The following is a 9401-nucleotide window of genomic DNA, read 5'->3' as shown; positions in this document are numbered from 1 at the left end:
GTTTGTTGTTAAAGGCAACTGGTCCCTAGCAACCCATGTTTGTTGAAAAAGGCGTCTGATCCCCAGCAACCCATGTTTGTTGTTAAAGGCTACTGGTCCCCAGCAACCTGTGTTTGTTGTTAAAGGCGACTGGTCCCCAGCAACCTGTGTTTGTTGTTAAAGGCTACTGGTCCCCAGCAACCCATGTTTGTTGTAAAAAGCGTCTGGTCCCCAGCAACCCATGTTTGTTGTAAAAGGCGACTGGTCCCCAGCAACCAATGTTTGTTGTAAAAGGCGACTGGTCCCCAGCAACCAATGTTTGTTGTAAAAGACGTCTGGTCCCCAGCAACCTGTGTTTGTTGTAAAAGGCGTCTGGTCCTCAGCAACCCATGTTTGTTGTAAAAGGCGTCTGGTCCCCAGCAACCAATGTTTGTTGTAAAAGGCGACTGGTCCCCAGCAACCAATGTTTAATGTAAAAGGCGACTGGTCCCCAGCAACCCATGTTTGTTGTAAAGGCGTCTGGTCCCCAGCAACCTGTGTTTGTTGTTAAAGGCGACTGGTCCCCAGCAACCCATGTTTGTTGAAAAGGCGTCTGATCCCCAGCAACCCATGTTTGTTGTTAAAGGCTACTGGTCCCCAGCAACCTGTGTTTGTTGTTAAAGGCTACTGGTCCCCAGCAACCTGTGTTTGTTGTTAAAGGCTACTGGTCCCCAGCAACCTGTGTTTGTTGTTAAAGGCGACTGGTCCCCAGCAACCTATGTTTGTTGTAAAAGGCGACTGGTCCCCAGCAACCTGTGTTTGTTGTAAAAGGCAACTGGTCCCTAGCAACCCATGTTTGTTGAAAAAGGCGTCTGGTCCCCAGCAACCCATGTTTGTTGTAAAAGGCGACTGGTCCCCAGCAACCTGTGTTTGTTGTAAAAGGCAACTGGTCCCTAGCAACCCATGTTTGTTGAAAAAGGCGTCTGATCCCCAGCAACCCATGTTTGTTGTTAAAGGCTACTGGTCCCCAGCAACCTGTGTTTGTTGTTAAAGGCAACTGGTCCCTAGCAACCCATGTTTGTTGAAAAAGGCGTCTGATCCCCAGCAACCCATGTTTGTTGTTAAAGGCTACTGGTCCCCAGCAACCCGTGTTTGTTGTAAAAGGCGACTGGTCCCCAGCAACCCGGGCCATGTTTCTTCTAAAAGGCGACTGGTCCCCAGCAACCCATGTTTGTTGTAAAAGGCGACTGGTCCTCAGCAACCAATGTTTGTTGTAAAAGGCGACTGGTCCCCAGCAACTCATGTTTGTTGTAAAAGGCCACTGATCCCCAGCAACCTGTGTTTGTTGTAAAAGGCGACTGGTCCCCAGCAACCTGTGTTTGTTGTAAAAGGCGACTGGTCCCCAGCAACCCATGTTTGTTGTAAAGACGTCTGGTCCTCAGCAACCCGGGCCATGTTTCTTCTAAAAGGCGACTGGTCCCCAGCAACCCATGTTTGTTGTAAAAGGCGACTGGTCCCCAGCAACCAATGTTTGTTGTAAAAGACGTCTGGTCCTCAGCAACCCGGGCCATGTTTCTTCTAAAGGCGACTGGTCCCCAGCAACCCATGTTTGTTGTAAAGGCGACTGGTCCCCAGCAACCAATGTTTGTTGTAAAGGCGTCTGGTCCTCAGCAACCCGGGCCATGTTTCTTCTAAAAGGCGACTGGTCCCCAGCAACCCATGTTTGTTGTAAAAGGCGTCTGGTCCCCAGCAACCAATGTTTGTTGTAAAAGGCGACTGGTCCCCAGCAACCAATGTTTATTGTAAAAGGCGACTGGTCCCCAGCAACCCATGTTTGTTGTAAAAGGCGTCTGATCCTCAGCAACCTGTGTTTGTTGTAAAAGGCGTCTGGTCCCCAGCAACCCATGTTTGTTGTAAAAGGCGTCTGGTCCCCAGCAACCCATGTTTGTTGTAAAAGGCGTCTGGTCCCCAGCAACCCATGTTTGTTGTTAAAGGCAACTGGTCCCCAGCAACCTGTGTTTGTTGTAAAAGGCGTCTGGTCCCCAGCAACCCATGTTTGTTGTTAAAGGCTTCTGGTCCCCAGCAACCTGTGTTTGTTGTAAAAGGCGTCTGGTCCCCAGCAACCCATGTTTGTTGTTAAAGGCTACTGGTCCCCAGCAACCTGTGTTTGTTGTAAAAGGCGACTGGTCCCCAGCAACCCATGTTTGTTGTAAAAGGCAACTGGTCCCTAGCAACCCATGTTTGTTGAAAAAGGCGTCTGATCCCCAGCAACCCATGTTTGTTGTTAAAGGCTACTGGTCCCCAGCAACCTGTGTTTGTTGTTAAAGGCAACTGGTCCCTAGCAACCCATGTTTGTTGAAAAAGGCGTCTGATCCCCAGCAACCCATGTTTGTTGTTAAAGGCTACTGGTCCCCAGGAACCTGTGTTTGTTGTAAAAGGCGACTGGTCCCCAGCAACCCATGTTTGTTGTAAAAGGCGACTGGTCCCCAGCAACCCATGTTTGTTGTAAAAGACGACTGGTCCCCAGCAACCTGTGTTTGTTGTAAAAAGCGTCTGGTCCCCAGCAACCCATGTTTGTTGTAAAAGGCGACTGGTCCACAGCAACCAATGTTTGTTGTAAAGGCGTCTGGTCCTCAGCAACCAATGTTTGTTGTAAAAGGCGACTGGTCCCCAGCAACCAATGTTTGTTGTAAAAGACGTCTGGTCCCCAGCAACCTGTGTTTGTTGTAAAAGGCGTCTGGTCCTCAGCAACCCATGTTTGTTGTAAAAGGCGTCTGGTCCCCAGCAACCAATGTTTGTTGTAAAAGGCTACTGGTCCCCAGCAACCAATGTTTAATGTAAAAGGCGACTGGTCCCCAGCAACCCATGTTTGTTGTAAAAGGCGTCTGGTCCCCAGCAACCTGTGTTTGTTGTTAAAGGCAACTGGTCCCTAGCAACCCATGTTTGTTGAAAAAGGCGTCTGATCCCCAGCAACCCATGTTTGTTGTTAAAGGCTACTGGTCCCCAGCAACCTGTGTTTGTTGTTAAAGGCTACTGGTCCCCAGCAACCTGTGTTTGTTGTTAAAGGCTACTGGTCCCCAGCAACCCATGTTTGTTGTAAAAGGCGACTGGTCCACAGCAACCAATGTTTGTTTCAACCTGTGTTTGTTGTTAAAGGCTACTGGTCCCCAGCAACCCATGTTTGTTGTAAAAGGCGACTGGTCCACAGCAACCAATGTTTGTTGTAAAAGGCGACTGGTCCCCAGCAACCAATGTTTGTTGTAAAAGACGTCTGGTCCCCAGCAACCTGTGTTTGTTGTAAAAGGCGTCTGGTCCTCAGCAACCCATGTTTGTTGTAAAAGGCGTCTGGTCCCCAGCAACCAATGTTTGTTGTAAAAGGCGACTGGTCCCCAGCAACCAATGTTTAATGTAAAAGGCGACTGGTCCCCAGCAACCCATGTTTGTTGTAAAAGGCGTCTGGTCCCCAGCAACCTGTGTTTGTTGTTAAAGGCAACTGGTCCCTAGCAACCCATGTTTGTTGAAAAAGGCGTCTGATCCCCAGCAACCCATGTTTGTTGTTAAAGGCTACTGGTCCCCAGCAACCTGTGTTTGTTGTAAAGGCTACTGGTCCCCAGCAACCTGTGTTTGTTGTTAAAGGCTACTGGTCCCCAGCAACCTGTGTTTGTTGTTAAAGGCTACTGGTCCCCAGCAACCTATGTTTGTTGTAAAAGGCGACTGGTCCCCAGCAACCTGTGTTTGTTGTAAAAGGCAACTGGTCCCTAGCAACCCATGTTTGTTGAAAAAGGCGTCTGGTCCCCAGCAACCCATGTTTGTTGTAAAAGGCGACTGGTCCCCAGCAACCTGTGTTTGTTGTAAAGGCAACTGGTCCCTAGCAACCCATGTTTGTTGAAAAGGCGTCTGATCCCCAGCAACCCATGTTTGTTGTTAAAGGCTACTGGTCCCCAGCAACCTGTGTTTGTTGTTAAAGGCAACTGGTCCCTAGCAACCCATGTTTGTTGAAAAAGGCGTCTGATCCCCAGCAACCCATGTTTGTTGTTAAAGGCTACTGGTCCCCAGCAACCCGTGTTTGTTGTAAAAGGCGACTGGTCCCCAGCAACCCGGGCCATGTTTCTTCTAAAAGGCGACTGGTCCCCAGCAACCCATGTTTGTTGTAAAAGGCGACTGGTCCTCAGCAACCAATGTTTGTTGTAAAAGGCGACTGGTCCCCAGCAACTCATGTTTGTTGTAAAAGGCCACTGATCCCCAGCAACCCATGTTTGTTGTTAAAGGCAACTGGTCCCTAGCAACCTGTGTTTGTTGAAAAAGGCGTCTGATCCCCAGCAACCCATGTTTGTTGTTAAAGGCTACTGGTCCCCAGCAACCTGTGTTTGTTGTAAAAGGCGTCTGGTCCCCAGCAACCCATGTTTGTTGTTAAAGGCTACTGGTCCCCAGCAACCTGTGTTTGTTGTAAAAGGCGACTGGTCCCCAGCAACCCATGTTTGTTGTAAAAGGCAACTGGTCCCTAGCAACCCATGTTTGTTGTAAAAGGCGTCTGATCCCCAGCAACCCATGTTTGTTGTTAAAGGCTACTGGTCCCCAGCAACCTGTGTTTGTTGTTAAAGGCAACTGGTCCCTAGCAACCCATGTTTGTTGAAAAAGGCGTCTGATCCCCAGCAACCCATGTTTGTTGTTAAAGGCTACTGGTCCCCAGGAACCTGTGTTTGTTGTAAAAGGCGACTGGTCCCCAGCAACCCATGTTTGTTGTAAAAGGCGACTGGTCCCCAGCAACCCATGTTTGTTGTAAAGGCGACTGGTCCCCAGCAACCTGTGTTTGTTGTAAAAAGCGTCTGGTCCCCAGCAACCCATGTTTGTTGTAAAAGGCGACTGGTCCACAGCAACCAATGTTTGTTGTAAAAGACGTCTGGTCCTCAGCAACCAATGTTTGTTGTAAAAGGCGACTGGTCCCCAGCAACCAATGTTTGTTGTAAAAGACGTCTGGTCCCCAGCAACCTGTGTTTGTTGTAAAAGGCGTCTGGTCCTCAGCAACCCATGTTTGTTGTAAAAGGCGTCTGGTCCCCAGCAACCAATGTTTGTTGTAAAAGGCGACTGGTCCCCAGCAACCAATGTTTAATGTAAAGGCGACTGGTCCCCAGCAACCCATGTTTGTTGTAAAGGCGACTGGTCCCCAGCAACCTGTGTTTGTTGTTAAAGGCGACTGGTCCCCAGCAACCCATGTTTGTTGAAAAGGCGACTGATCCCCAGCAACCCATGTTTGTTGTTAAAGGCTACTGGTCCCCAGCAACCTGTGTTTGTTGTTAAAGGCTACTGGTCCCCAGCAACCTGTGTTTGTTGTTAAAGGCTACTGGTCCCCAGCAACCCATGTTTGTTGTAAAAGCGTCTGGTCCCCAGCAGCCCATGTTTGTTGTAAAGGCGACTGGTCCACAGCAACCAATGTTTGTTGTAAAGGCGACTGGTCCCCAGCAACCAATGTTTGTTGTAAAGACGACTGGTCCCCAGCAACCTGTGTTTGTTGTAAAGGCGTCTGGTCCCCAGCAACCCATGTTTGTTGTAAAGGCGTCTGGTCCCCAGCAACCAATGTTTGTTGTAAAAGGCGACTGGTCCCCAGCAACCAATTGTTTAATGTAAAGGCGACTGGTCCCAGCAACCCATGTTTGTTGTAAAGGCGTCTGGTCCCCAGCAACCTGTGTTTGTTGTTAAAGGCAACTGGTCCCTAGCAACCCATGTTTGTTGAAAAAGGCGTCTGATCCCCAGCAACCCATGTTTGTTGTTAAAGGCTACTGGTCCCCAGCAACCTGTGTTTGTTGTTAAAGGCTACTGGTCCCCAGCAACCTGTGTTTGTTGTTAAAGGCTACTGGTCCCCAGCAACCTGTGTTTGTTGTTAAAGGCTACTGGTCCCCAGCAACCTATGTTTGTTGTAAAAGGCGACTGGTCCCCAGCAACCTGTGTTTGTTGTAAAAGGCAACTGGTCCCTAGCAACCCATGTTTGTTGAAAAAGGCGTCTGGTCCCCAGCAACCCATGTTTGTTGTAAAAGGCGACTGGTCCCCAGCAACCTGTGTTTGTTGTAAAAGGCAACTGGTCCCTAGCAACCCATGTTTGTTGAAAAAGGCGTCTGATCCCCAGCAACCCATGTTTGTTGTTAAAAGGCTACTGGTCCCCAGCAACCTGTGTTTGTTGTTAAAGGCAACTGGTCCCTAGCAACCCATGTTTGTTGAAAAAGGCGTCTGATCCCCAGCAACCCATGTTTGTTGTTAAAGGCTACTGGTCCCCAGCAACCCGTGTTTGTTGTAAAAGGCGACTGGTCCCCAGCAACCCGGGCCATGTTTCTTCTAAAAGGCGACTGGTCCCCAGCAACCCATGTTTGTTGTAAAAGGCGACTGGTCCTCAGCAACCAATGTTTGTTGTAAAAGGCGACTGGTCCCCAGCAACTCATGTTTGTTGTAAAAGGCCACTGATCCCCAGCAACCTGTGTTTGTTGTAAAAGGCGACTGGTCCCCAGCAACCTGTGTTTGTTGTAAAAGGCGACTGGTCCCCAGCAACCCATGTTTGTTGTAAAGACGTCTGGTCCTCAGCAACCCGGGCCATGTTTCTTCTAAAAGGCGACTGGTCCCCAGCAACCCATGTTTGTTGTAAAAGGCGACTGGTCTCCAGCAACCAATGTTTGTTGTAAAAGACGTCTGGTCCTCAGCAACCCGGGCCATGTTTCTTCTAAAAGGCGACTGGTCCCCAGCAACCCATGTTTGTTGTAAAAGGCGACTGGTCCCCAGCAACCAATGTTTGTTGTAAAAGACGTCTGGTCCTCAGCAACCCGCCATGTTTCTTCTAAAAGGCGACTGGTCCCCAGCAACCCATGTTTGTTGTAAAAGGCGTCTGGTCCCCAGCAACCAATGTTTGTTGTAAAAGGCGACTGGTCCCCAGCAACCAATGTTTAATGTAAAAGGCGACTGGTCCCCAGCAACCCATGTTTGTTGTAAAAGGCGTCTGGTCCCCAGCAACCTGTGTTTGTTGTTAAAGGCAACTGGTCCCTAGCAACCCATGTTTGTTGAAAAAGGCGTCTGATCCCCAGCAACCCATGTTTGTTGTTAAAGGCTACTGGTCCCCAGCAACCTGTGTTTGTTGTTAAAGGCTACTGGTCCCCAGCAACCTGTGTTTGTTGTTAAAGGCTACTGGTCCCCAGCAACCCATGTTTGTTGTAAAAAGCGTCTGGTCCCCAGCAACCCATGTTTGTTGTAAAAGGCGACTGGTCCACAGCAACCAATGTTTGTTGTAAAAGGCGACTGGTCCCCAGCAACCAATGTTTGTTGTAAAAGACGTCTGGTCCCCAGCAACCTGTGTTTGTTGTAAAAGGCGTCTGGTCCTCAGCAACCCATGTTTGTTGTAAAAGGCGTCTGGTCCCCAGCAACCAATGTTTGTTGTAAAAGGCGACTGGTCCCCAGCAACCAATGTTTAATGTAAAAGGCGACTGGTCCCCAGCAACCCATGTTTGTTGTAAAAGGCGTCTGGTCCCCAGCAACCTGTGTTTGTTGTTAAAGGCAACTGGTCCCTAGCAACCCATGTTTGTTGAAAAAGGCGTCTGATCCCCAGCAACCCATGTTTGTTGTTAAAGGCTACTGGTCCCCAGCAACCTGTGTTTGTTGTTAAAGGCTACTGGTCCCCAGCAACCTGTGTTTGTTGTTAAAGGCTACTGGTCCCCAGCAACCTGTGTTTGTTGTTAAAGGCTACTGGTCCCCAGCAACCTATGTTTGTTGTAAAAGGCGACTGGTCCCCAGCAACCTGTGTTTGTTGTAAAAGGCAACTGGTCCCTAGCAACCCATGTTTGTTGAAAAGGCGTCTGGTCCCCAGCAACCCATGTTTGTTGTAAAAGGCGACTGGTCCCCAGCAACCTGTGTTTGTTGTAAAAGGCAACTGGTCCCTAGCAACCCATGTTTGTTGAAAAAGGCGTCTGATCCCCAGCAACCCATGTTTGTTGTTAAAGGCTACTGGTCCCCAGCAACCTGTGTTTGTTGTTAAAAGGCAACTGGTCCCTAGCAACCCATGTTTGTTGAAAAAGGCGTCTGATCCCCAGCAACCCATGTTTGTTGTTAAAGGCTACTGGTCCCCAGCAACCTGTGTTTGTTGTAAAAGGCGACTGGTCCCCAGCAACCCGGGCCATGTTTCTTCTAAAAGGCGACTGGTCCCCAGCAACCCATGTTTGTTGTAAAAGGCGTCTGGTCCTCAGCAACCAATGTTTGTTGTAAAAGGCGACTGGTCCCCAGCAACTCATGTTTGTTGTAAAAGGCCACTGATCCCCAGCAACCTGTGTTTGTTGTAAAAGGCGACTGGTCCCCAGCAACCTGTGTTTGTTGTAAAAGGCGACTGGTCCCCAGCAACCAATTAATGTAAAGGCAACCAATGTTTGTTGTAAAGACGTCTGGTCCTCAACAACCCGGGCCATGTTTCTTCTAAAGGCGACTGGTCCCCAGCAACCCATGTTTGTTGTAAAAGGCGACTGGTCTCCAGCAACCAATGTTTGTTGTAAAAGACGTCTGGTCCTCAGCAACCCGGGCCATGTTTCTTCTAAAAGGCGACTGGTCCCCAGCAACCCATGTTTGTTGTAAAAGGCGACTGGTCCCCAGCAACCAATGTTTGTTGTAAAAGACGTCTGGTCCTCAGCAACCCGGGCCATGTTTCTTCTAAAAGGCGACTGGTCCCCAGCAACCCATGTTTGTTGTAAAAGGCGACTGGTCTCCAGCAACTCATGTTTGTTGTAAAAGGCGACTGGTCCCCAGCAACCCGGGCTATGTTTCTTCTAAAAGGCGACTGGTCCCCAGCAACCCATGTTTGTTGTAAAAGGCGTCTGGTCCTCAGCAACCAATGTTTGTTGTAAAAGGCGACTGGTCCCCAGCAACTCATGTTTGTTGTAAAAGGCCACTGATCCCCAGCAACCCATGTTTGTTGTAAAAGGCGACTGGTCCCCAGCAACTCATGTTTGTTGTAAAAGGCGACTGATCCCCAGCAACCCATGTTTGTTGTAAAAGGCGTCTGGTCCCCAGCAACCGGTGTTTGTTGTAAAAGGCGTCTGGTCCTCAGCAACCCATGTTTGTTGTAAGAGGCGTCTGGTCCCCAGTAACCCATGTTTGTTGTAAAAGGCGACTGGTTCGAAGCACCATGTGTTAAAAGGGTCGGGTCGTCGGGGTCTGTGTCCAGGGTGGTCGGGGTGATGCCCAGGGTGGTCGGGGTGTTGTCCAGGGTGGTCGGGTGGTGCCCAGGGTGGTCGGAATGTTGTCCATGGTAGTCGGGTTGGTGCCCAGGGTGGTCGGGGTCTGTGTCCAGGGTGGTGGGGGTGGTGGTCGGGGTGGTGCCCAGGGTGGTCTCTGTGTGTGTGTGTGTGTGTGTGTGTGTGTGTGTGTGTGTGTGTGTGTGTGTGTCATCGCATAGGCAAGGTTCCCATGTGAACTATACTGAG

This window comes from Haliotis rubra, unplaced genomic scaffold (assembly GCF_003918875.1).
Source record: "Haliotis rubra isolate DU_JTF1 unplaced genomic scaffold, ASM391887v1 Scf257, whole genome shotgun sequence".
NCBI classification, from domain to species: domain Eukaryota; kingdom Metazoa; phylum Mollusca; class Gastropoda; order Lepetellida; family Haliotidae; genus Haliotis; species Haliotis rubra.
Note: the sequence above shows the minus strand (reverse complement) of the source record.